Source organism: Lagopus leucura, unplaced genomic scaffold (genome assembly GCF_019238085.1).
Source record: "Lagopus leucura isolate 7727_CA_CO unplaced genomic scaffold, USGS_WTPT01 Super-Scaffold_100159, whole genome shotgun sequence".
Lineage (NCBI taxonomy): Eukaryota > Metazoa > Chordata > Aves > Galliformes > Phasianidae > Lagopus > Lagopus leucura.
Window position 1 is genome coordinate 27,836,440 of NW_024962335.1, and position 25,647 is coordinate 27,862,086.

Genomic DNA, 25,647 nt, shown 5'->3' on the forward strand with positions numbered 1-25,647 from the left:
GAGGAGCATGTTTTAGTGATGGATGCAGCAGTTTGGGTTGGTGATTGTACTTAGTCACGTTGAAAGTCTTTTCCAGCCTAGACAGTTCTGTGATTCTGTGTTTAACTGACTCAAGAATATGAAGCTGTCTGTAAAACAGCATGGCAAGTCCCTTTAGACTTTGTGGAAGTCCAGATTTGTTTGCTGTAAAGCAGTAATGTGAATGAATAGGAATATTGGACAGTCCATTTTCCAGAAGGTGCTGAAGAGTGCTTCCTAGTGAAGATTTTTGCAGTGAAATTAAGCACCATGAAGTCTTCGACTATACTCAAGCTGCTGTCACTTACATATGGGCAATGAGTTATTGTTTTGCATCAAAAAGTAATAACAGCTTCTGCTTTGGAATTTATTATACAGGAGGATTTCTTTGAGAGCATAATGTCTCTTTTGGAGACAAAGAGATGAAGCACTGCTCAGTTGAACTTGTGTTCTTATAACAGAAATAGTGGAAAGATTGCCTTCTCAATTCTTGAATGCAAGCACAGATTTCCCTCTTTTACATGCTAGTTATTTTGCTAAAGTTTTGGACTTGCACAGTTCAAACTTACTTTTGCACAATAAAGTGTGAGTGTCTGCAATAGCTGCTAATGCTATCATTTGTTGCTGAGCCTCTAATACTAAGAGATTTCAAAAATCATGCTTGTATTTTAGAGCTGGTGGAATGGTTGAGGAATTTACATGTAGCAGAATATGCATTCCATGTAATTTGGATTTAATGACTTAATATTACACAGGCAAAAGTGTTTCTGAGGACGTGAGTTTTCCATGACAGTCCACATTCCATGACAGCAGGCATTTCATCTTAATTTTTGGTGGCATGCTAAGAAATCAATATGTAAAGCAAAAGTGAGCAGATACTGAAAAGAAAAGCATCAGAGAAGCTGAATAGTCATTTAGTGGGTTGGCATTTAAAGCTGGCATATGTTCCTGAGTGTGAAAGGGCTTTAGAACTGGGGCAATTCACAAATCACTTCTTCCCTTTCAACAGCTAATTCAGAGGCAGAAGTCGTGTGAGCAGCCCCCTGGAAAGAGGAGCAAGGGCAATTTGTGACAGAATTGAGTGGAGATGATCCCAAGCTGAAAGCCAAAACAGAATCTTCATTTAAGTTCATCAAGCGATCTGGAATTTTATTCCAGCACCTAATACAGGTAAGAAACTTCCACAGAGTGTGGGCTTGCATTTCCCAAGGCATTAGAATGTGTGAATTCATCAAGAGTTTCATGTTTTGAAACTGGGAATGTGGTGCCAGTTACCGATACCAGTCTTTTTTTGTAGTTTTGATAGACCTTTAGGTATCTCTGTCAGCTAAATCAGGTCACAGAGCCGTGGTGCGTTTGTCAGCAATCCTGCAATAGTAAATATAGAATAAATATCTGTGACCAGAATTTAAGATTTTGAATTGACTCACGTTGAATCTGAAACATGTCCAAGGACATGTCCAAGAGAAAAACAGTGTCTGAAATGTCATTTCCATGTAAGAGAAATTCCATTCCAGGAGAAAAATGAGCTGAACAAGAGGTCTACATGGAGGTGGTAACTATTGTTCGTTCTTTTCCTGGAGAAAATAAATTCGGTCCTGAACTGTGTTGCTGTTGTGCAAAAAATATATATATATACAAATAAATAAATAAAAAAGCCAACAAAAACAAAACAAAGCCTTGAAATATCGTGAGAGACTGGACCAAGTGAGAGACTGCTCACACCATCCGGGCTGGGTCAGCTGCAGACAGCTGTGTGGCAAAATGATTTTTCTGGGCTGATGAGAAGAAGCCTTCAGGAAGGAAATGAGGGCTGCGATTAACTCCATGTTTAAGGTTCTTACACTGAAGCTTCTTCCTTGCTCTTTTTCAGTCTCTTAAAGCTTTCGTATTTGCTCTTGGGTATGAGCTGCCAGATTCCTAGGCAGATCTGGGCTTTCCTTGTTCCTTTACAGAGTTAAGAACTGTGGAGTCCATGTAAAAAGCCCTGCCATGCTGGTTACTTGAGAAGTCATGTTCAGTGGGAGTGAGGGATAAACTCAGTACATACTCACTGGAGGGACAGTATATTTTGGATCATTAAAACTGATGGCTCCTTTTCTCCAATCATATTTTATCAGGAGTGAACAACACAGTATGTGCTTGTATTCTCTGCAGCTCAGTTTCAGAGGTAGGTCTTCAGGGCAGCAATATTCTTCCTCAGTTGACATGCCCTCAGGAACTTTGTATTGAGGTGTGGGCTGTGCAGTGAATGTGTACAGAATGTGTCCTGTTCTGCCCCTGCCTTTCTCAAGTGCTGCTTCTTGTAAGTGCAGGATGCTTAAACATAGCACTACATGGATTCTGCTGTCGGAGAGGACCCACCCTGGAAATGGGGAGCTGCTTCTGCAGCTGCATGGGCAGCAGGAGCCAGGGCGCTTCCTTGGTGCAGCAGTCAACAAAACAGCTTTTTTGGCAGATAGCATCCTCATTCTTTAATCATTAGCCCTAATGGAGGCGTTTTGTTATATTAAAAGAAAAAAAGAAAGAAAAAAAAAAGAAAGAAAAAAGAGACTGAGAAAGAAAAGAAAAAAAGATGCAGCCAAAAATGAGAAAAGATCAGGAATACTTGGGATTATCTCTGTGCCGTCTCTCAGGTCCAGTGACAACACGACTACAATGGGTAGCTTTCAGGACTGCATATGGTCTTCCTTCCGAGGGAGTTGATTAAGCGACTCCGGATGAAATTGAAATCCTGTGATTTGACCTTTGTCTGGCCTGGGAGGGCTGCAATTCGCATAACAATTTCCTTTTGTTCTTTGTTTGGAGTTATTAATCCAACATGAGCCTCGAATTAATCAGGGGTAGTGCGTTGTTACATTTCTAATTCACAGCTCCACTGCTTGTGTCTTTTTTAATTAAGGCCGAATGATAGCAGGCCTTAGCCCCTGATTGCAACACTTACTAACCACACATTGAGGGATGAAGAGGCTAAATAGGCAGAATGAGATTACTTCAAGGTTTCACTTAATTGTTTTCTTCCTTTAAGTAAAGAGCATTGAATGAATGTTGTTAATGCCAAGCTGGGAGTATTTCTTTTATATGTGTGTTATGTGTGTATGTCTGTGTGTACTGGAGTGGGGGAGGCTGTAACGGGTGCAGCGAGGACTCAGAGCTCTAATGGCTTAAAGGGTTTGTAAAATTGAAGCCTTTGGTTATTGATTTATACCATTCCTCCCATCCATCTCCCCTGGGGGGGGGGGGGGGGGGGGGGGCGAGTGTGTAGCGCCGTAAGGGAAGAAGAAAAAGAGTGAAATCATTAAACTTGAGTTTCCTGCATGGATTTGCTCGTATCATGTTTGAACCCATTTGTTTACATAGCTTTTCTTGCTGTTTCTGAGTGCTTCAAAGGTAGAGAATGCAAGAAAATTCAAGTCAATCAGAGATGCTAAAGAAATGTCTTGAAAGATGCAAAGCTCTCCAAAGGCAGGAAACAGTAATAATGCTAATAACATAAAAAGCCAGTTGTGTCACACACCAGAGTTTATTCACACTGCAGGATGTTTGAGTCATGTTTCAAAAGCTGTTTGCAAAATTTCATTGTTGGAGCAGTTCAGGGCCACAAAGGCTCAGGTGCTATAGCAGAGAAATGGTGTAGGTGATCTCAGTTAGATTCATTTATCTTAGCCTGTGCCAGCCACTCAGAATGCTGGAAAAGAAAGTGCAGTGGGTGCTCAGTCTCAGCATGTTTATTTGCACAAATAGTTCCATTTGAAAAAAAAAAAAAGGTGGTGAGGGAAAATGGGGTAGAAAGGAGTAATGGATTTACATTTCAGGATCAGGTCCAGTGCTTTGGTTTCCTATGGTGCATTACATTGGATATGACTATTAAGGAGAAAGGTTAATGTTTAAGGTCCCAGATCTCCAATTGGTGAATGCACCATATTCAGTTTGCATTCTTGTGCCTGCAGGATCAGATAGAGCACAGTGATTGTGGGAAACTAACTATTTCTGAGTTGCTTCATCCATCCAGAGAGCTGGATGGTTGGGGGAAGTGCTTGTGTGGAAGAGTTCATGTTTCTGTGTAGCATGGTAAGCCAGTGGTAATCATAGCAGGCTGCCCAAATACAGAGCTGCTGTTCTGACTCTGGCATGGGATGCACAGAGCAGCAGCGCAACTCTTGCCTGTCTGAATTCTCAGTGTGCTGTGCCTGTTCCGTGCAGGATTCTCTAAGAATGCAATGAAGAAGCCTCTAGATAAATTAGGCAAAAGTAGAGTACAACCTTCAAAGGAGAAAAACGCTCTAGGTAAGAGCTTCTTTCTGTGTTTGGAAATGTAAGTTGTGAATCAAGTTTACTTTTTTAGATGAGCCTGAAAAGAGCAGGCTATCTATTCAAACTTCCATAGAAATATATCAACTATTTGGAAAGAAAACCAAACATACAAATCTATATTGGCATGCACTTGGCACAGAGAAGCATGAAGAGCTCTACTTTCCATCCTCAGTCATGTCAGCACAGGATTCACACTGAATTAGGTTCACGGGTTTTCCAGCCGTTTTCTTGACTTTCCTGCTCTTTTCTTACGTATTGCCTGAACCTGTTTCAGCTACTTCTGTTAGGTTGCCAGCTCCTGTGCACAGGGGGAAGTCAAGGGGAGAAGAGCATGCTCAGCACTTGCTAGAGTATGGCTTCCTCGCTGGCAATTCGAGTACCTTCCACATAGTTGTTTTTCAGAACCAGTTTTGATGTTTTCATGCTGAATAACATTCTGCAAGCACTGCTATTGAATCTGACTTTGCACAGAGAGAATAGCATTAAGTATGAGTAAGCACATCAGAGTCTGACCAACAATCATTTATTATTTTCTTTTCCTTTCTATGTAAAGATTAAAATACTTCATGTTTATCCACCTTGTTCTCTTTTTTTCTTAGAAATCTCTCCAGACCAGAGTATGTCTGTTTAGCAGATGCAATTCCAGAATTGATGCCTACTTTGGCTGTTGATTTTGTCTTATATCTGCATGCTTCTTTTTTTAACTGTTATCTGAAGATTCACTATAGTTGATTTAAAGCTGTCACATTACACTTTGAAAGGGTTTCAGGATGAAAGGGTTCACACATATTTCGTGTGAGTATTTCATATAAGATCTTAAAATCCAGTCCCCAGTCTAAATATACCCATCTAATGACAGTGGTAATTAGAATGGGTATATTTGTAAGTGCTTCTAAAATCTCCTTTTCCTTGTTCTTATAGAGGAAAGTGTTCATCATTAATCTATTCTAAGCCTCTCCTAAGCAAAACCAAACCATTCAAGTGCAATCCCTCCTAGTGCTTCTGAGGGGACGGCTTCTTGCAGGGCTGCTGTGGGTCCAGGTCATTGCCTGCCCTCCTCTTATGGGACCACCAGGCCCTCACAGGCCAGGAGCGGAGGGGCTGCTGCCCTGGGCAGAGGGGCCTGATGCTGCCGCCTGCTCCGTCTCCTCGTGGGGCTCCTCATGTTCCGTGAGCGTGTATACAACAGGGCTGTGACTGGGATCCCTGTGGAGGACAGCCTCTGGTGTGCTGGGCTGCTCCTTGCTGTTGGCAGTTTTGGTGCTGTCATTGGGTCCAGGCATTGATGTAACGGTCTCCTGTGGGGAATTTGCGGGGCCAGGGGCAGCCACCATGCTGTCCTCCTGCCCCCTGGCCACAGGGCCCTCCTCCTGTGCTCCAGACATGTGGAAGCCCTGGAGGCCCCGCTGCCTGTGGGCCTCCTCACCCCACCGGTTCACGAGGGCATCCACAAGGCCCCAGATGAGCGTCTCTGCTCGGTCCCCCAGGGCAGGCCGCAGCAGCTGGATCAGGGCCTCGCTGTCCAGCCCGATGTGACACAGGGTGTGCAGGATGAGGCTCTCCGCCGCCATTGCCTCCCACCACTGTGTCCCGAAGATGGCTCGCAGCTCCTGGTGCAGCCATGGCAGCACAGGGTCGAGCATCTCCCGGTGCTGCCTGAACAGGGCTGCCCAGACCTCCATCAGGAGACCGCCCACCATAGGACTCTCCTCTGCCTCCACAGCCTCCTGCTCCTCTGGCAGCAGCAGAAAGGCTGGGGGGGATGGCGCATTGTGCTGGGGGCTGTCGATGCGGGCGATGCCTGCCTGGAAGGAAGCAGGAACTGGTGGTGCTGGGGGACAGACGATGAAATCCAGGTCGTCGTCGTCTTCCAACTCAGCAAACTTAACGACTGCCATGACTCTCCTGCAGAGCGGGCAGGTCTCTTTCTGCTTGGCCCATCGCAGGATGCAGCCGAGGCAGAACTCGTGACGGCACGGTACTGCGTAGGCAATGTCCTTTCGCACGTCACGGCAGATGGGACATGTCCACGCCTCCTCTGCTGCCATGGTCTTCACACCGTGGCCTGATGGGGAGTGAAGATGAGTCCCTCTCCCTCACCAGCGCCTCAGTGTTAAAAATTGAGCACTGTAAGAGGGAGAGAGCAGAGGGGCTGCTGCACTGGGCAGAGGGCCTTGCTGCTGCCACGTGCTAAATTTTTCACTAACACATCATGCAGAAACAGTTTTCCTCATTGTCCAAGTTTTTGTCTTCTTCCTTTGGGAATGCTTGGTCAATTCTTCCCTCATTTCCTGTTGTGTAAGTATCACCTTTGTCTTTTTTTTTTTTTAATCTCTTCCAGTGTCAGTTTGGAAATATCTTTCTTCCCAGAATGGGCATTTTTCACTGGTAATCACATTTCACTCTTGTCATATCTCTCAAGTCCTCAAACCTCGGAGCAATGACTAGGAAACAAAGTCTCTGTCACTGTAAGAGATCAGGTTTGAGACCAGCTGAGAAACTTGAACATACACACATACAAGGGACCCAATAAAATGCATGTTGAGAAAATTGGCAGATTTTGTTGCTAAATCATTCTCCATCACATTTGAAAAGTCGTGGCAGTCAGGTGAAATTCCCAGTGATTAGCAAAACAGGAGTATCACTCTTATTTTTAAAAAAGGTGATCCTGGGAACTACTTAGTTCCTTGTAAGACCGTAGAAGAGATCCTTTGGTAGTTATATTGAAACATGCAGTGATTAGTGGCAGACATTGTAGCTTCAGCAAGAACAAATTTTTCCCCACCAATCTAGTGGCCTTCTGTGGTGGAGTGACAGCATCAGTGGACAAGGCAAGATCAACTGATACCATACACCTTGTCTTTTGTAAACTCTTTTACATTGTCCCCCACAATATTTTCTTCCCTCTGAATTATGGAGATTTATGGTTTTGATTGATGGACTATTAAATGGGTAAGGAATTGGCTGGATAGTTACATCCAAAAATCTACAGTCAGCAGCTCATATCTAAATGGAAACCGTTGACAAATAGTGTCCTTAATGCTTGTACCATGTCTTTTTAATAACTTCATTAAAGACATATATAGTGGGATTAGGTCCCCCTCAGAAAGTTTGCAAATGGTACCAAGCTGAATGGTGTAACTGATACTCAAGAGTGAAGGAGTACCAGCTAACCTGTGGGACATTGGCAAGTTTGAGCAGTTGACCCATGTGAATATCAATGAAGTTCAGCAAGGTCCTGCACATGGCTCAGTGTGATGCCCAATTTCAGTTGAGACTGGTTGATGAACTGATTGAGACCAGCCCTGAAGCTAAGTGCTTGGATATGGTGGTGGGTGAAGAACTGGACAGGAGTCAGCAGCATATACTTTGCTGCCCAGACCACCAAACGTATCCTGATCTGCATAAAAAGAAGCATGGCCAGCAGATCACAAGAAGCCGCCTTATTGTGCCCTTTCGATGCCTAAAGGTGGTTCATAAGAAAAAAGGAGAGAGACTTTTTAGCAGAGCTTGCAGTGACAGGACAAGGGGCATGTTTTTCAACTCAAAGCAGGTAGATTTAGGTTGGCTGTAAGAAATCAACTGTTTGTGTTGGGAGTGGTGAGAATAGTTTGCCCAGAGGAGCTGTAGATGCCTCATCACAGTAAGTGTTCAAGTTTGGCTGAGGCTTTCCACACCTGATCTAGTGAAAAATAATGCTGCCCATGGCAGAGGGGTTGGAATGATGATTTTTAAAGGTTCCTTCCGACCAAACTATTCTGTTATTTATTCTATGATAGCAGCATTAAAACACTTCCTTGTATGGTTAACTGCATTTGTGAACTGTTTTGCAGGACCTTCCTGTACAGCTAAAACAAACAGCCTGTCAGTAGTTTTCAGTAGTTGGTTTGCTTTCTCTATTGTATTGCATTTTAAATGACCTGTGAGGGAGGTCCTCCTCCTCTCCTCTCCTCTCCTCTCCTCTCCTCTCCTCTCCTCTCCTCTCTCTTACTGAGCCTGCTCTCCCCTCTTGGACATGAGGCAGAGATTACTCTTAGTGGTTCTTTGAGCTCCTCTGCGCTCCTCCCTCCATGCTGTCTCCCCGCGATCCCCTCCCCGCGCCCTCCCTCTCCTCCTCAATGGGAGCCTTTGATGTCGCACAAGGAAGGCTGTTGGCTAACAGTCTGGAGGCTGCTGCGCTTGAGCTAACCACCAGATGAAAACAAATGCGATCCATCATATTTCATTAACTAGCTGCCCCCCGTTCAGGTGCCCTTTTTTGATGTCAGAGCGCATCCTGACAGAAATCAGGAAGATATGTGTGATTAAGGCCAGTAATAATGTGTTCTGCATTGTATTGTAAATTACCTTTCTGGGCCCTAGTGCTTTATCAGCTCCACTGGCCTTGGCTTGGGTACATTTTTGACTACTCTGTATATACAGTGTATTAGCGCAATGGAGATCATTATGTGGCCTGTATTTGAGTCATTTTTATTTAAGATGCCAAACAATAAGCTGTTGATTGGGGGAACAAGAGGCGAACAATAATGTTCTGTGTCACATAATACACCACCATTTTCCAGCTTTGCTTTAGAAGGGCCCTCTTTATTGTTTTTGTATAAAAATGGTTCTTAGGAGGAGGAATATTTTGCTGAGGTATGTCATTATTTTGCAAATTTCTATTATCTCATCATGTTGTCTTCATTGTAAATTGCAGCTAATTAGGAACCTAGTTAGAGCCCCAGCTTTGAGGCTGGCTTTTTTGTGAAAAGAGCCCACCGATTACCGCACTACAAGAGAGGAAGGGAGAGAAAAAGGAGATTAATCTGGTTACCTAGGCGACACTCGCTTCCATCTGCGAGGAACAATACATTTTTGTTTCCTTGGCTCAGTTCAGATCTGTTTTGTTTAGGGGGAGAAAAGAGAGAGAGAGAGGGAGAGGGAGAGAAGGAGAGAGGGAGAGGGAGAGGACGCGGCCCCACAACAATGCCGGACTCTGTCTGGCCCCGGCTTACCGGCTGCGCTCCTCGGCAAGTTCGGGGTCTCGGGGGAGTGGGAAGATGAAAGAGATAAGCTCTGAAGTTGTCAAAGGTCGTAACCTTGCCACACAAAGCCAGCAGTTTTACTTCTAAATCCCCTTCTCCCGAAAAGCACTTAATGAAATAATATACTGTGCTTCTCAACACCCTGTAGTCTTTATTAAGCAGCAAGGCCCCGAGATTGCGAATTTAAGGACTCCTTTAAAACTTCTGACTAAACAGCGGTGACTTGGAGTGTCTGCAGTGATGTGCTGCGGCTTCCTGAGCAGGCGAGACAACTTTTCTTCCTCTGGCTCTTGTCAGTGGCTTCCCTGACACGTGTTTTACAACAGCCTTCTCGCAAAAGGCAGAGGTCTGTGAAGGCAGGGCAGTCTGATTTTTTAATTTACTATTTTTTTTTAAATTTCTTTTCAGTTACCTTTGCCAGGTCACAGCTGGTAATTTTCCTGTTGTGCACCAAAGTGTTAAGCGTTCGCATGGCTTTTGCACAGGACAGACAATGCAGCCACGTTTTTTGCTTCTTATTATGTAGTAGCTTGCCAGAAATAGGACGGAGGTAATAACCAGAGCTGATAGAGCCTGGCTAAAAGCTCAGAAATGCTCACGAGCTCTTGAGCTGAATTGGCTAAATCCGCAGCCTTTTGAAAGCATAATGCTTTCTCCAGGTGTTGTGTCATCACGTATAATGTTTTGCTATTTGGTAGCGTTATGGATGATGACATAAAGTCACAAAAAATATCAAAGTTACCAATTTTAGATTATCTGAGCTTTCCAAACCTGGGCTGTGCTGATCAAATCAGTACAAGTATCAGGTTAACAACCCTAAACCTCTATTCTGCATTGCTCTGAAGTAATATTCTTGTATTTTCTCCCTCTAAAGAAGCTTCTAAGAGCTGCTTCACCGAAAGTGCATTGCTCCCTCTGACTGAAAATGACAGTCATGGTGCTTAAAAATTACAAATATTCAGGAGGAAGGAAAGAAGTTGTGGCAGCTCTTTGGTGCGGGGTGTGAGGGGTCTTGGAATTGAAGGTCTTTGAATTTCTGGCTCTTGCCACGTGTTTTCTGTGGAATCTTAGCCAATTCATTTGGCCTATTTCTGCCTCAGACCTTGATCTGTAAAGTGGGTAAAGATATATTTCTCTACCACAGCGGATAGCATGAGGCTTAATTAATTAAGGAATTACAAAGAGTTTGAGATCCTTGGATGCAAGGTTCTGTGTAAACACAGAACATTTGGTCCCTACCTATTCTGTTTCTATAAGTGGCTTACTGGGGACACCTGAACCAGTTCTGAGAAGAACTCTTCAGTGAAAATTAAATCAATCATACTTGACTGTGTTAATTGAAGAGACTTGCTGAGCTGTTTTGCAGACATTTGGATGGAGCAGTTGTCACCTCACAGACAATTAGCCCAGGTTCTGGAATGATTCTGGGGGGAGGGAGGGAGAGAGGTGTGAAAAGCTTTGCTGAGTCCTGAAGCTGCAGAGATAGAAGGATTGTCCTGGGGTATCCTAAAAGTTTTAGGAAAGATCCATGTCTCTTCAGCCCTATTAGAAAAGCTTTTTGGGAATTCTGTGCCGCTGTCATAATAACAAAGAATTCCGTTTCTGTATAGATTATGATTCTATATAGATTATGTATTGTCAGATGAAAAGTGAAAATGCTTCCACTTGAAGTGGACGACATCTGTTATTCTGAGGAAGGGAATGGCACAAGACCATTTCCTCTCATGTCCTGCTACCGTTACTAATGTATGTATTATTATAAGCTTATCTAAATAGATGGGCTTTATTGTAGAGAGTTCTTAGTACCCCAGCCAGGAGGTGTTTTTGAGGTGGTGAGCATGAGATGCTCTGCACTGCAGCTTGCAACCTCACAAGCTGCAGCATCAGTAGAGTCTTCTCAGAAAACCAAAATGTGCTGCCACCTATCACAGACCTGATGCCTGGGACAGGGGCACATTTCCAGAGATGAGTTCATAGGTGTTACTTCTGGAGGCTCTGATGCTTCCCAGGAAGGTCTTCTATTTTGGCTGCCACTTGTTATAAAGTCTGCTTGGATCTGCCAAAACTAGCAAAATAAGAGTTAGAAGGGAGTTGCAGCCTCATGCAACTTTTGTGTTGCATTCTGGAGCAATACAGGGTGTTGTTTTGAGCTGTTAATCTGAAGGTTTCTCAGAGGGCTTGTGTTCAGATCAGTTCCTTATCATAGCCAGTGTAAGAAGTTTAGCTCTTAAATTCCATTTATTTTGAATTTTTTTTTTTATTTTTATTTATTTTTATTTTTTTTCCCCTGTGTTGTGTAATGGTTTCCCTGCATTTCCAATCCATTATTGTCAGTTCTTTTGGGGAATGTCAGATTGCATAAAAGTTGATATAAACATTCAGCAGAGCTTGAAGCAGGCCCTGAATGAATTCTGTCTTGGCAAGCCTACTCTGTTGCCAAAATAATTTCTGAATGATAACTGCAGGAACAAAGATCTGTGTAATTTCTGTGATATTCTATAGTAAAGAATTGGTAATTATTTTTCATATAGGAATCTGAGAAGATGGAAAGACATTGGAAGGACAGAATATGTCAATTTATATTTCTTGGTGCAACACTTCTTTAGACCAATTCACCTTCTCTTTTAAGTTAATAAAAAGTTTCTCTGGGAAAAGAATTATTATTCTATGGCTTAGGTAGCAGACACAGTATAAAAGATGAGTATGTTAAATAAACAAGCTGTAAATACCTGTTTGGTTTCTCCTTTTCTGGGCACACCATTTTAATAGCTTGGCTGGTACTAACTGGAGAAGAGTTAAAGGAAACGGTTGCTAATCCCTTTTACTTCTCCTTACTTTGTTTTTATCCATGGTTATCTTGTGCCAAAATGAGAGGACTCCTTTTGTGTGTCATTTACATCTGTGTATGGAGAGCTACATTTAGATTCTCGTGACCGAATAAACTTCCTACAGATAAATGCTTTCTTTAAGTCAAGCTCTATCATGTGGGCACACTGTAAGACTGTTTCTCCATTCTCCATCAACCCCTTTGTGCTCCTTGAATAGTGGAAAGGACCAGCAGAAGCAGATTTTGAGAAAACATCCTTGGTATAAAGGGTTTCCCAGGTTAATGTGGAACCATCGGAGTAACTGTGCCTTCCTCTGCAAATGAAATTGCCCTTGATTAGCTCTTGAGAGAAGCTGACAGATACACCCTCAATTTCTTCATGAAACGTATGTTAGAGGTCTTTGAAGAGGACTTTAGCACAGAGCACAGAGATTTGATTGGCTGTTTTGATAATGTGGTTTGGTTCATCAGTCCATTGAATTAAATAGAAATGTTGCCAGAAAAGACAATTCAAAAATCATAAATTAAGTCCCCAGAAAACTTGGCATAGTAGTCGTAGTATTATAAACTAGCATTTCATGCTTCCCTTTTTCTTTGCCTTTTTATTGTGATCATCTTACGTGCATTCAGCTGATGTATTTGAGGCATTAAAGTCTCAAATTTTAAGAAGCCTGATGTGATCTAATGTGATCACTTGATTCCAAGATTTCCAACTTTGAGAGATGCTCGGAAATCGTGGAAGATTTCTGAATGGAGAAGGATGAATCTCAGAAGGCTCAGAAAGTCACTTCTCTGTCTGTAGAGGTCAAGCAGTCAAATGAGTTTCCCTATGAGCTTGCTAGGATCAGGTCTCCTCCGAAGTCTTTACCAGTGTGCACATTCTTTCTGTGATAAATGGTGACAAGAGAAAGGGCTCATTTTCATGGAAGCACTTTAAAAAGTTAGCAGGAAAAGTAGCAGTCAATTGACTTTCTTGCAGTACATATTTTGTGGTGCTCTGTTACGGCCCCTCTCACCGTGGTTCTCCATGGGCAGGTTTATGGAGCCCTCTCTCAGTTGCAAATCATTTTTTTCCAGTTGCAGTGTTGCACCTGTTAAAATTAATGTACAGTGAATAACTGAGTTAACAGAAAAAAAAAGTCTGTTAATTGGTGTTAGTTATATGTGTTTTTTAGAGATGTTATTCCCCTCCTTATTCTGCAAAAATTAATTTCATGCTTGCCTGTATGTAGGTGAATAGTTTACAGGTATGGGGTACCAGTTAATGGCACTATTGATGAAAAGACCACTAGAAACAAGAAAAAGGGATTGCAAAAGTAGCAAAAAAGAAGGAAAAAAAAAAAAAAAAAGAATACCCCGCACAGTGTATAAATGTATGCAACATTTGCCAGCCACTCAATTTGAAACATTTTATAACATTGAGCCCTTGAAAAATGTCACATTGACTGGTTTCCTTTCAGAAGAACATTGGGTGGTATTTTCTTTACTAGTGCCCTCTGTAGACCTGTGTATGCTGATTACTCTCTTCCTTCAAGCTTTCAGTTTGGAAGTTTTCATCACATTGATGAGCAGTAATTTAAAAAAAAAAAAATAAATGAAGGGAAATGAAAGGATTGATGGTCTTTGCTTTGAAAGCTGGCACTGTAAGTCAGGTATAAACAGAAAAAGACAAGGAAATTAAGACGTCTCAAGACTTTTTCTTCCTTATCTGTGCTTGTGTATAGTGTTAAAAAATTCCCCAAGCGGGGCTGATGGCATGTGTTGGATGACTGAATGCTTTGATAATTTACTGTAAAAAGCCAGTACACTGTATGCTGTTCTCTGTACTTACTCAACGAGTTTTCTTCTCTCTCCTGTATATTCTGACCTTTAAGGACAGGTCTTCTATAGACAGTGCTTTGTAGTATGTAAATGTTTCAGCAGCTAGATGAAGTCTTTGGCCAGCAAGTCAATAAAGCTTGCTGTGAATCTGCACATTTTCTATAGCATTCAACTTTTATGCTTCCAGAGTGAAGATGATTAAGTTTTAAAAAGTTTGGAGAACTTGACTTTAAACATTGTTGACAGTTTCAGGAATCATTGGGCAGCCTGACATAATGTTATTCATGATGAGAGAGCTGTCAGCATAGATCAGGAGTGGCACCAGAGAGAAATGTAAGGCGATATTTTCAGTTTAGCATGTGGGGATTTAGCTGCGCCACTTCCATTAATAATGGGAGTTTTGCAGTTAAATCCCCAAGCATCATCCTGAAAAAAAATGCCCTATAGTGTAGCTTGAATTAATTTTTTTTGTTGGCTGTGGTTTGGACATTGAAGATCATCATGTCTGAGCAGTGGCTCTGGTTCAGTTTCCTTTAGGTGCTGCGGAACAGTAGGAAACTGCAGCAGTGGATGCACAGGGAGAAGCCGCGTGACCAATTTGTGATCTCTGTCTCTTTTTGTGCATTTAAGCAGCAGCAGATACATCCGTCTTCCAACAAAAGTGCCATCTTTGGGCAAATCTGCTCTATCAGTTTTTATATACATTATGACTGGTCCATCAGGATTATGTAGTTGCATGGCAGTGCCTATAGTCACATTTGTCAGAATTTCTGAGTGAGATTCTGTCTGGACCTTTCTTTTCCTGGGTTATATTCATGCTGAGTTTCCAGCCTAGTAAATTGCTCCAGATGATGCACGTGAAATTAATAACTGGCCTGGAAAAGTCATTGTGAGCAGAAGAATGAGGTCTTCTCAATAATATTCTCTCTCTTTCAAAATAACCAAGGTGATGCAAGGCTTAGAATGTCAGGCAAAGGAGAAAGCAGTCAGGGCAAGGAATATCCAGCTAGTAAAGGCTGCTTGTTTTGTTATTTGTTGTTCTACCGTTGGCTTTTGGAGAGGGACTGGAATGACTGACAAGACTGTCAGAGTAATCCACAGACTAAAATGTTCACAATTGCTCTTAATTTAGTTTATTACTGTTCCTGTATATGAACTATGGAAATGCAGGGACTTTGGGAGCTTTCCTCTCTCTTGGAAGAAAACAAACCTTTTCAAAAACATGTTGTAACTGGCATTGTGTATCTGAGTTTAAGCCATAACATTGTGGCTGCATACCATTAGAAAGCTCACTTGTTTGGCTGCACAGCTGACTGGTGAATGAAGCCACAGATGTTGAGTAGGAACCCAGCCCAGCAGGTTGTCTTGCAAGGAGATAAAGGTGTTCAACTTTCCTTGTCTTTAGAAGTAAGCTTTTGAGGACAGAGATTATATCCCTTTATTTGTAAAGTGCACCATTATATTTTGAATACTAATTTGATGTGAACAGTAATAAGAACAACTTAAATTCAGGATTTTTATGGCCGGTAAATCTTTGTTGTCTAAATGATTCCATAGCTGTTCTTTGTTTTCCTTGCATTTTCTTGCTCATTAAATTTTGATATAACTCTATGGGGAAAAAAAAAAAAAGAAGAGGAAGCATAATGTATTAATCCATCAAAAACAATGCTGAAAATGTTTACATGCTTCTACTAAAAAGTCTCCCACCTCAGTTCTAAGCCACAGCCTCAATCCACTCCTGTTTCTGTTTACCTTTAAAGTATTTTCAGTCATTGTATACTTATAAAATAATTAGCATACTTGAAAAACCACTATTTTATAAAGCCAAGGTTTCTATGGTATGAATTCTTCCCAGCTGTGATAAAACACTCTTGAAATTAGCAGTAGCTTGATGAGATCTATATGTGACTTAATAAATAGGGGCAACCTTTGTGCTGCTTTAGTTGAAGTTACCACAGCACTTCCCACAGCAACTTGAGTTTCCATGTGATTGTTTCAGCCGTCCACACTTCCTCTGCAATTATGTTTACTGTACAATATTTAGGGGTTTAAGCATGTATTCTCTCAAATTTAAAAACATAGCATTTGATTGTCCTTTCTAATTATTCACCCTCGAGTGTCGCTTTGCCTCTTCATGTAATTACAAAGACTTATTTTAAAGTAATTCCATAGACTGCCTGGTTATTCCTGATGTCAGTTACCTTTGGTTTCGTATTCATGTCTTTTAAATATTTAATGGAGGCTTGATCTTGCAAGGTCCAGAGTACTTACATGAGTAAGTGTAAGTATGTGCTTCGTAGGCTCCCCAGCTAGAGTGCTGGAGAAAAGCCCCATTGCAGAACAAGGGTGAGCTTTTGTCTGAGAACAGGCAGTTCTTGGACCCTGGGCCTCCGTCAATGTTAGGGCTTTACTTACATTGTAGAGTGGATGTGGGAACATTTCTGGGATTTCTTTTGTCTAATCAACTGAACCTTGAAAAAAATCTCAGTGCTTTAGAGAGAAGTCCCTCATATGTATGTTTTCACTTTGCATATGTGTGTTTATAAGCATGCAAAATATGTATTTATTCCAATTTGATGTAGTTGTAGTGGCAACTTGGAAGTTTTATCCCATGGATGAACCTGCTAATTGATTGAGAAAGCCTTTGTAATGCATCAGACACACTGCAGTGTGGAATCTGTGCCCCATTCTGTAAGTCGATTCAATGCTAAAGTTTGGAATGTTTGTAGATTGCAAGGCAGAGATCTTTGCCTGTGTATGTGGGTTTAAAGCAGATATCCATGTATATGCTTATTTGGATCAGTTCTGGTCTTATGACCAGTGTTTCAGTGTAGAAGCCTTCTGTGACAGACTTAATGTGTCTTAGAAATACCAATACAGAAGAACTTACCATCCCATAAGTGCTACAGTGCTGGTGTCTCCATACAACAGGGCTGGGTCAGCAGTGATTCTTGAAAAGCTGAAGCATGACTCTCATGCCTAAACAGTATCATGAGATCAGCCACAAGTGCATGCTCTCACAAGGCCTGAGGGCAGTATAAATCTGGCATTGCCAGGTGTCATTGACATTACAGCACATGCTGTACTGGCTCTATACTGGCATGGGATGTGTGCTGGGATTCCTGGGGGATGTTAGCCATCACCTGCCTGTGAGTTTCTTCTCTCTTTGGCTCTCAAGCTATGTGACATGAGCCCTGGGGATCCTGGACAGAGAAGACTGTGCTGTATGGTTCTGTGGGACAAGATACCAGGTGCCCTTGCAATGATGTGTGTCACAGGCAGGGTGAGTTTCCATTTATTTTCAATGAGCACTGGGATTCTGATTCGTTAAAGAAGGGAGCAGCACATGTATTTCTTTTGAGTACTTTGTTGTGGCCTGTGTAGCTGATCTCAGTTTTCCTGTGTATAAGAGAAAAGAAGATAATAGAGATCTTCTGACCACATGGAGGCCCTGGGCTATGGCGTTTGGCTTGTTACATTACTTCTCATATAGTGGTTTAGCTCCCGTGTGATGAACAGACTGCCAAGACAGCCTTAAGCGTAGTGAGACATTCTCAAATTTCATGTACCTGGTTTTAATTCTATTAGTCAACAGCGTAGTTAGATTCCTGACTTTATTTTGGTTGGTGTCCAGGGGAACAAGGAGTTTGATTCTTCCATCTGCATCATGGTGGGTTACAGGACAAGGTTTGTGTTCTGTGAGTCTTTCTTCCCTCCAGCAGAACTCTGCTGGTGTACGTGAATTGGCTCTTTGGCATGGGTGGGTTACTTGCGTCTGGGCAGTGGTGTGATGTTTGAAGGCAATTCTGTGTGGCTAGGCCATTTGCAGTCATTTCACTCAGACTGGGTGTATCTTGCTTTGTCAAAGGAGATACAATAACTCTTCTGTTTTCCTCAGAGACCAAATGACTCTCTGGCTGTCTGAAAAAACTGAAAATTCTAGGGAAACACGAGGATCTTTCTAACAATTAGAAGTTACAATGCGTAAAGTAACAAGGGTTTTCTGATGTTGGTTATCTCCTCTGTAGCTTTTGATTCTTTTCCGCTGACACCCTTGTTACCAAATTTATTCTGATACTGACTGGATTTGTCCAGGAAGATGGAGCTCTGAGGTGAGAAGTCTTGTATTGTGGAGGGACTCGCTTAGCATCTCAGTCACTAAGTACTTGGTGGTATGAACCTTTTCATACCATGGATGTTCATTTCCTTTGAGACCTGCTTTTAGTCCAACTTGCATCCAACTAATAATTCAACAGGCAATAATTGCTGTAATGTAGATAAGGAAAGTACATACACAAGGCTGGTTTTTAGTATTCAGTCCATTTTGGTGTACATGAAAGATAACCCCCACAGGGACTCTGTCTACAAGCACCAGAGACTTCTCAATGCAAAATGTACTGACAGATCTCAGGTCAATGCCATAATCATCCCTCACAGAGATTGATTCTAGACGTACCATAGGTAATGGGTATATTTTTGTTCTGTTGGGATTTATGTCACTTTGTGGTCCAATTCTTCTAGACATTTTGTCTATCAAAGTAGGAGCGTCTCCACAGAGCAATAAAATAACAGCTTGTCTTCTTGGATCTAACAAACAAACAAAAAATGCTTTCTGATCATTCAGGCTTTTCCATATCTGTCGCACTTAAAAAAAAATCATTGCAGTAGCTTTTGTTGGCAAGAGTTAACTGCTATGGACTTTCTTCAGCAAGAATGAATACCTTTATGTAGTGTTTTATCTCTAAATGGGCATCTGGAAGAAAGTAGCCTTTTTACCTAGCTCCTTTTGATTGTAAATCCCTTTCCTCCATAGCACTTCCGGCCCTTTAGTGACTGATGCATTACTAAAAAGTGGCTGTAGAAGTCTGACAGTGGAGCAAGAAGACAAGCTCTTCCGGGTCCAGTATGAAAGGAAACCTCTCAAAGAGAGGTGGGTGTGCAGCCACAAAAGGGATCTTGGATGGCTTCAGTGTTTCTGAAAGTAGAGCTGGGATCTCTTCAGGGAGAGAGCAGAGAGAGCTGCACATGTTTAAGTATGAATTAAAGGAGTGAGTGATTGAAAATTTGAGAGGTTTGTGTGTAAACTCAATCACACACAGCTCTGATTCTTTCCTTGTCCTCCCTTGTTACCTACATGTTCTCTGGTCTTATTTAACACCTTTCTTCCTTACTTTCCATTTCACCTCCTTCTAGCATCCCCTTCTGCATGTCCATTCTTCTTCCTCTTTCACTGATTCTTTCATCTACTTTATTTTCTGCAGGGGAAACATTCTTCTTGTAACTGTTATCTAGCCAGCAGGAAGAGCTGCTTCTAATGCTGAAGCTTTCTCTGACGCTGGGGTCACTGAGTCTGGCCCATAGAGGTATCTAGGAGAAACGCTTGGTATGTTGACATACTAAGATGAAGTTGTCATGATGGCTGCTTGGAACACTGTCTGATCCGACAGTATTTACTCTCTCTGCAGTTTCGGTTGAAAAGAAAAACAGTGCATCTAGGGAGTAAAGCTGCAATGTGTAGCTTGGACCTGGTGCTCTTAAGGAAAGTGTTATTTTAAAAACATAGTGAAATCGTTAGCCATCGTAGAAGACAACGCTATTGATCTGCAATAATTTCCTCGGGCTGTTAAATTTCCAGGCATCATGAAAGTGATCTTCTCTTGCTAAGCTGGTACTTTTTCGAGGAGGGAAGAATATTTTTCATCTTAAATGTTCCCTGTTAATAGCCAGATATTCAACTAAAATATATGAATGTTGTATGTTTTATTATGTTGGGCATATGCATGGAACCAATAATACTTGTGAAATAGTTCCATTCTTCCTGTCTTTCAAAGAGGTAAAGTTCATGCTTGTGCAGGCTAATGAATTGAGCTCTAGGGACTGAAATTCTCTGTTCATTCACGGAGCTGCTATACCGCAGTCAGCAGCAAAGTTCAGCCACAATGTATTACAGAAATGCCCTGGTTTTATGATGGATTTCTACTATAATCAAATAAGTACTTCTCCATCTGATTTATTACTTGGCTTCTTTAGGTCCTTGGACAAAATCAGGATTTTCAGTCTCAATCTTGCATTTAATTTGCTGAATTTTGCAAATGAGCAACAGTCCTATTGAAATCATCACCCAGAATTAGCAGTGATAGAGAGGTACATGCTTTGGTATGTTTCCATTGTCTAGAAGTATTCTTAGCTGAGTTTTCTCCCAGTCCGATCATTTGTACTGGGTAGCATCAAGAAGAGGAAAGGCTGGGTCACATCTCAATTTCCAGCAGAAGTCATGCTTCTTTTCTCTGTCCTGAAAAAGCAATTATTTGAACAGGAGGAATATCTGGTTAAAGTAATGTTTGTAGATAATACTAACCCTTAAATGGTATGAATTCCTATCTAATTTGATGTGTTACTTAGGCATAAAGTACTTAGGCATTAAATTAAAGCTAGGAAGGAAAAAAAAAAACAAAAAAACAAACAAACAAAAAACAAAAACAAAAAAAAAACAGGAAAGGGTCAAATTGTGTCCTTACAGGCAAATCCAAAGGCATTTACATTTAAATATACAATTAGGTTGTAACAAATCACTTGATCAGGCAGTTTTCTGCCTGGCAATCAAAGGGCAGAATCTGGTACACATTTATTATAAGTAGCCAAATTGTTTACAACATTAACTGATTCACAAGAACTTTAATTTGAAAAAAAAAAAAATTATTAGTTTCCATTTTGAGTAGAGCCCATAGTGCCTGCAAAACATGAGTTCTCAGACCTGAGTATTGGAATGGTGCTTGAGTTCTGGCACTCCACAGTGTACCATGTGGATATAAAAAGTAGCCAGAACTGTAGCCTTGGGCAGTAATACCAAAATCTTATGGTGTAAAAAATGTATCCCTGAAATTCCCATGATTAGCTCATACAGCTCTATAGTGATCCCAATTCCAGCGGCAGTTGCAGAGGTTTTCCAAAGCTCTGTTGATTCTTCTGTCAACTGCTAACTGTACAGATGTTGACAGTGCCTTTCTACTCCAGTTCCTATTCAAACCAGAACTTCTCTGACAGAGAAATCTGCAGAGTGTGGTCAGAAAACCAGGGACACCTTGTCCTCACAAACCTGCAGGAGTGCCTGCTACTAGTTTGCTATGTGTTGTTCTAAACTTCTCTGTGTTTTACTGTCTCTTCACCTGTATGGTCTCCTGTGATCTGCAAGCATTAAATATTTGCCTTAAAATATAATGCATATCACAGGGATAGGAGAGAAAGAAGCGTTTTTAAACTCCTCAGAACTAATGACATGAAATGGTTTGGAGACCTCGGAGAGTGCAATAATTACAGAGTCTTTCTTTCTGCCTTATAATTGAGACCGAGTGAATTGGCCAGATCAGTAGTGTGCTGCGCATGTCAAGCAGGCACACAACTGTGAGCTATGTGAAAAGTTATCTGCTGCATATGTAGGCTTTCCTTGTGCTGTTGGGATGCACCCGAATTTAGCTTGGAAACTGGATGGCTTGCCCGTATTGTTTGAGGCTATTGGGACTGGTTTTGGTGACTATCATTATTTGGAATTGAAAGGGCCAGCTTCTGGAGCATATCACTTATTCCAATAAACAAATACTGTTCAGGACAAGCGTTCAAAAGCGTAGCTAACTATACCCCTTCCTCACCTTTCTACCTTTTCTTTTCTTGAGTGGTCCATTGTGAAGTACTGCACACCAGTGTGAGCTCTGTGAACACGTTTGCCCTTATTTCCACGTTTTAATAATATTAACCATCTCTCCGATTGAGATCATATGACGCTTTTGGAATGTGATGCTCTTAATTTGCTGTGTTTTATATCTAAACTATTGTGCATTGGCCACTGACCTGCCATCAATCAACTCAAATGCCTCAGTGCCCTTTCCATCCATTTGTGTTTTCTCTGTGTGTGCCGAGAATTAGATTTAAAGCAATGTGCCAGTGATTAAACAATTACTCTGTCCTCTCTCTTACATATCAATAATTTGAAAGAGAGAAAACCCGGCTATTCTTTTGTGTGTTTGACTGGCCTCTAGCTTTGAATCTAGTATATGATGACAAAGTGATGGCTGCTTAAAAAAATAATAATTGTAACACATGTGGCCTTTTCAATTCCATTTGGGGACCTCTAACCATCGTAAAACAAAGACAGCAATTTAATGCAGGCTTTGATAATGTCATTTTCAGTCACCTTTTAATTAATAAACATGCAAAGCCTGAAATTGGATAGATCTCTGAACTAACAATGGCAGAAATGTGAACTCGATTTCAAAGACAATTTTAAGGGTGTTTGAAGGTGGGCATTACTATTTAGGGAAAGGGCTGGGATGACAAACTACCAATTAGCAGCCACTATCTGCTATATATATATCTGGGCTGAGGCTGCAGGACATTGATATTATACTGCTCTGCACGTGAGCAACTGTTTTATGCTGCGTCAGAACTAAACATGGTGAGGTTCATTCTGTGGAACACGAGGGAGGTGCCAAGTGACTGACTTCCCTACCAGCTTGGCTGAGGGCTTGCTGCAGGCCTGAGATGTGCCTCATGCGTGTTTTCTCTGCCTGCACATGCCTTGCTGAAGGGTACGGCTTCTCCGCATGAAGACAGAGGCATAAACTCTGCTACTGTAGCCCGTATCAGTATATACAGCAGCCTTCTGGATGCTGTAAAAATAATCGCTCTAAGTGGATAAAAGTCCACAGAGACTGTGTGCTGTTTACTAGACTCCAGGGCTTCTGTTTTGTTTCCTGGTATTTCTGGGCTCCGTAGCAGCACTGCCTCTTCAGGAGGCCTGTTCTGAGCCTTCCCCTTTCCAGGAGCTCATAAAACAGAGGAGGAAAGGCAAGAAGAGAGGCAGGCGGACAGTGGCACTGCAAGCAGTTCTGCTTCCTATCTTCTTGTTGCATTTTCATTTCTCTTTCATGAACATGTGATTACACATGCAGGGCATAATCTGCAGCCAGAGCTTAACTCCTGGCGTTTTGACAAAACCAAGTTTACTCCAGATTATTGTTCTGAGCTAGAATACACAAATGAACAATAATACTATTAAAAAAGTGACAGTATTCTGTTTCAATTTATATATTCCCAAAGTGTGATGTCCAGTAGCATTAATTGGAACCTCAGGTGCTGATTACAATTATCAAGGAAATGTACCTGTTGGCAATGGAGATATGGTAACAAGAAGACTCCTTCTTTTCCCTATTCAGTCTATTACTCATGATCAGTTTTGCTATGTGCCATTTTAAGTTATGCATGTCTGTAGGTTACTTCTAAATGCTTCTTACTCCTTTCAGTTCATAAAATTCAATTGTTTTAGTTACAGAACAAAAAATCCATCGTGGTTGATGGATTGGACTAAGTGATCTTAGTGGTCTTTTATAAGCTTAATGATTAGTGTTGAATTTGAATCCATCTGCTGATCAGAGCCACTGAAATGGAGGTGTCCACATGCCACATATCAAGATGTTCATCATAAATATAAAGATGCTCCTGCTAAGTCATCAGAGATTCACCAGCTCTAGGTAAAATATAGATGATGTGGAGGCCTTTTTGTAAAGTAAGCGCGAATATTCTCTGGTTCCTGTTTGCCACTTGCTTTCAAAGCACAAGATCTTTAGAATTCATTATGGTAGACTAACTCCCCAGTAGCTAAAGAGATTTAAATTCCTAAATTTCATTGATTTTGGTGGAAGTTAACTCCTCCTCTAGTATAAGCATAGATTTCCAAGTGACTATAGATATTTATAGTACAGATTTCATTTGAAATGAAAGATTGTATGTTATTAGGGAAAAATGAAAAATAAGTGCCACAGAGAGAACAAAGAATGTGCTCCCGTAAGAGCATCTTCAGTTTCCACTAAAATAAGGGTGCTCTGTATCCCACAGCCTTGCGCTGAAAATGCTTCACAGATTTGAGGACTGGGATTGGGCATAGCCACTAATGAAAAACGGAAGTGAAGACCGGAGGAAAAGACTATATCAATTTGCAGTAGCAGGGATAAATTAAAACCCATGGCTATCTAGATTTTTTTCTCAGCAGCCTTTCAGTGTTTCTCCTGTTACTACCTGCTCTCATACTGGTGAAATTTAGAAGAACACGTCCCAGAGTAATTCATTTGCAAGCATCTTTTCTGAACTAAAAAGAAGAGCAGTTAATACATATGCAGAAAGGAAAATATTCTTATCTCATTAACAGACTTTCTTTAAGCTTGCTAAGATTAGAATACTTAGTTATTTCAAATTGGTAAAACATGCATTCATTATAAACATGATTATAATGATAACTTTGTAGATAATAATCAATTATTTAAATATGAATTATTTCCCTACATTAGAGTCATGTTTTCAGCTATAATCATCTCGGGTGCTCAATTTCTCCCTCTTTTACAGCACCTCTGGCTGTGTGTGGAGCATTAACCATTTGCTTCCAGATAGACTGGGAGAGTGCTGAATCCAGAATCAAAATGTATTGTGTTGTCCTTGCTAATAACATAAGCACATGTCTCCTTTGGGCTCCTTTAGGTTGGGGAAAAATAAAAAAAAAAAATTAAAAAAAAGGCCATGCAAATGGCCATCTTAGCCCTCCTTTTTTTCCCCCTTACATTTACATAAGACCCTTGCAGAAATGTACTGGGAGCAATGCTCGAGGGCTTAGTAAATCAATAACTGATGCCCTGACTGTTTGCAAGTAGATGCAATCATCCATTTTTAATAAGAGTTCTGAGAAGATTAGCACCCTGCAACAAGAGCTTCATTTACACTGTTACAAGGCTTAGCAGCACAATAAACTCTCCTAGCTTCTGCGCGCTCCGTAACTCTAGATGACAATTTAACCAAGTTCCCTGCTTCTCATAGCATGGAGAAAATCCACCTTGAAATATTAGATCTCTTGAGCATGTGCAACATGCTAAACATTTGTAAGATAGACTATTCACAACATTTATGTGCAGTGAGTGGAATTTAATCTCTTTTATTCCTTGCTCCAAGACTTGTCAGTTGTTTTCCCCATTCTTTAGTAGTCTCTTTAATATGGTTTGCACATATTTAATATATCCCCTCTGAGGTTCTCAACACACTTTCAAGAGCTAGTTTTGCTTTGCTATGACTCTGCAGCTTATCCAGAGTGTAACAGCACTACAATATACCTTTTTTATAGATACATAAACTGAAACATTGAGAAGTTAAATGATTTGCTGCTGGTTATGTTTAATGACAGAAAGGAAGGAATTCATAAAGCTGGACTATCAACATCCTGCTTTAACCTCCAGACACAGTGCTGCAATTTTTCTCACCTAAGTTCACGTGTCTTCAGGATAGATACTGCACTGGAGTCCATTCTTTCTTTCTGGTCAGTGCAGAGATACAGTGCAATTCACCAAATCCTTTAGTACCTATTTAAAATGGGTCAAATCAGTCTTCTCCTACGACACCCTGCTTTTCCCTGCTGACTGTGAATGGAGCCCAGCTCAGACATTAACAGCTATGTGGAAGATATGTACTGTTAGGTGAAACAAATACCATCCAAACTTTCTTTCCCATAAATTTTAATTCTGAGTGCTAAGTGGCTCTTTATCAAGGCTTCAAGAAGAATACTCTGGCAATAAGATTAATTAAATACTTAAAGGGAAAACTTGGCTGCCA

At 41.2% G+C, this 25,647-nt stretch overlaps 1 protein-coding gene across 1 annotated transcript in view; it reads left to right on the forward strand.

Moving 5' to 3' along the window:
- The window catches only part of SOX5 (SRY-box transcription factor 5), a 479,987-nt gene that overhangs the window by 146,610 nt on the left and 307,730 nt on the right, over positions 1 to 25,647 (forward strand). Inside the window, exon 2 of the mRNA XM_042890060.1 lies at positions 1,028 to 1,188. The gene's annotated coding sequence lies outside the window, so the exon portion shown is untranslated. The remainder of the gene's footprint in view (positions 1 to 1,027; positions 1,189 to 25,647) is intronic.